Genomic DNA, 3,018 nt, shown 5'->3' with positions numbered 1-3,018 from the left:
CCATTTTTCACTATTTTCTGACATGTAGACTAACTAGATTAATAGATATAATATAACTGTGAGTTGTACCATAGGTGAACTTTTAATTCCCCCTTTATATCTTATACTTTTCCCCTCTGCTCAGTCTCAGTCTGCTGTGCTTGGGAAACATGTCACAGTGAGCCTGTCTCACTGACAGTGGAAGATCCCAGAGGAACACAGTTTTTCATTTCATTACCTGTTTATGTAAATAAATTGTCTCATGTGGAAAAAAAATGCACAGATCCCAAAGCGCTGCTTGCTAATTAATTACAAAAGGAACTTCAAAAACAAGGCCAGAGTTCGCTGCTGTAGCTAGTTGTTTGTGATGAAAGTACCGCAGCATCCCACAGGCCGTCACAGCAGGGACTGAAACCGAACACGTCAGCACACATCTGCATTTCAACCTCGCTGATTAACTGAGTGACCCTTCACTGTTTGTACCTTTGTTTTGTTAAATGGAGTTGACCTCTCAATGGATTCTAATAGAGGAGTAGAGATGCATGTAAAGCACCAGAGAGGGAAATGTTATGTATAAAGCATTCATCCAGAATATATAACAAGTAGGTCTGACCGATCCATTTGTCCACTAGACATTTAGTATGTGCTCAAATCACGCATGGCCTTTTGTTATGTGTATAGACTTGTGCCTTGTGTGTGTCTCTCTCACTCTCTCCTCCCTTTGTTGATTTTTATTATTTTGACGTTTGTGTAGATAAGATAGTCAGGCCTTTTGTTTCCTTTTCTTTTCTCACGGAAGGGTTGAACTAGGCCCTGTTTTATTTACTTGTGTTTATTTTTGTTGGCACAACCCCACAGTTCCCTCTTCCCCACATTTTTCAAAACCTACATTCTTGTTTACCTTTTTATTTAATATGGTAAATAATCTCTTTTTTCTGACTGCCTCCCATCTTCCCTAGTTTTTTCGTTATTGTTTCTGCTGATAACAAAACGTAACACACAATCACAAAAAATTGTATTATGTCATTTCCATGGTAAAGCTATAACTGTCAGAGCTGGTGCAAAAAACTAGCCGGCTACATTAAAGTAATATATCTATACCTATATCGATCTATAAATCCATCTATCTATCGATATAGATAGATAATAATATGTTTGTTCTTTTTTATCAAAGATAAAATGATTATATCTTTTAAAACAACAAATTATCCAACAAATGCTCTCAAAAACATAATTATGTATTGTTGTACAAAGACTGTGAAATCAGAATGAGGTGTTTTATTCATGAATCATGAACCTATAGACTATGACCTGTTATAATAATTGAATCAACTTTATTTAATAAATCTGGTTTATGTGGCTGTTAGAGTGCCCTGTTAATACAGTGTGTACCTCCCTTGTATGCAGCACGTACAGATCAAATAGTTCAGAGACCACAGACAAAATGTTGCTTTTGAAAGACTACAGGCTGACTGGTTGAGCTGGCAGTTTTGGTTTTTAAACTCAATTATACATTCAAAGTTGAGCTTTATACTTTATTATTGGCACTTCAATGATGTTTTCTCATTTTAATTGCTTAAGTTTAAACTTGTGTCCACAGACAAGCAAAATATGGGCTACTTTTAAGTCCTTGTGGACTTTGATCAGGCCGACAGTGATAGAGTCTCCCTACAGGCTACATCTCCTTCTAGCCGCTGTGTCGCGTAGCAGCTGCATGTCACCTGTGATTTGGTCCTTGTTGGTCATGTTGATGCTGTGTAAGTAAGTAAGTAACAGACATATTTCAGCATGTACTAGATAATCCAGCTTCCTCCCAGTGTGACTCTGGGTATTTACACAGCACTCTGCAAAAGTATCTCTGCAAAGTACTGCGATACAGGTGAATTTTTGCACTCAGAGTGGAAATTGAAATGATCATCATTATCAAGATGGCTATAACTGTTAGACTGTTTCCATGTTTTATATGCACTACTGCATATTTGCATATAATTACAATCCCAAACAACAAAGCACAGATGTGGGCGGGAACTCAGGTTGGTAAGACATGGAAACAGCGAAGGTGGTGTGTGTTCCTTAGAGTTTAGAAAGGTAAGTCCCTGAAGATGCTGTTGCCCTTTTCATGCTTATAGATGGAGGAAATCCTCCAACTGCCTCTCGAGAGGCATGAGGGCCTCCTCACCTTCCAGTATATTAGGATCGAGCACAAGGGCAATAACTCTTTGTTGCCTATCCCTTTGAATATTCTCAAAGCCAGCCCCCATCTTGCATGTCTAAGTGATAACCTGAGATCTGCATTTCAGTTCTTTGTCACGCCTATGTCACCACCCACAAGGAATGAAAGGCAGGGCATTCCATAACATATGAATGAGAGTTTTAACTTCTCCACATCCGAGTGAACATTGGTCAGGCTCTGTTTTACAAGGTAATATATGTTCCATGCATGATTTTTATCTATATTGCCCTGTATTTGATGCATTTGTTTGTGGTAATAAAGTCCCTACACAAACTGAACTGAACTCCCATTCACGATGAAGCTAATTACTAAATCTCGTTGTCTTTGTGGTTGGGTGATGGTATTGCAGCTGGGACGGGAATTCACAAGAGTGTTCCTCTCTGATGGGGATTTAACCTCCTTCTTGTCTATTCCCCTATGGCCACTGACCGTAATGCCTGGACTTGATATCTAATATACTGTAGCTTAAGATGCGTTATATAATATATATATATATTATATATATTATATATATATATATATTATATATATATATATATAAAAAACAAAAAATAAATTAAATCACTCTTGCTTGTTTTATAATGCTGTCGTTCCACCAAAACATCATTAATGACATTCTTCTATTTCTTTAGCTTTTGTGTTTGAAAAATAGGTAATATATTCATGTCTGCTTTGCTCCCTCAAAAGGTCAAATTTTAATGCCAGTTTTTATACCACAAGTAAAGGCCACTAGTCAGACTATATAAAAAAAATGAAGCTACTTACTGTTTGTTTGAGTTCACCTTCCACAACATCCTTGGTTTTAA

This window comes from Larimichthys crocea, chromosome I, assembly GCF_000972845.2.
Source record: "Larimichthys crocea isolate SSNF chromosome I, L_crocea_2.0, whole genome shotgun sequence".
Classification (NCBI taxonomy): Eukaryota; Metazoa; Chordata; class Actinopteri; family Sciaenidae; genus Larimichthys; species Larimichthys crocea.
The sequence above is the reverse complement of the archived record's forward strand: the minus strand, read 5'-3'. Positions refer to the sequence as shown.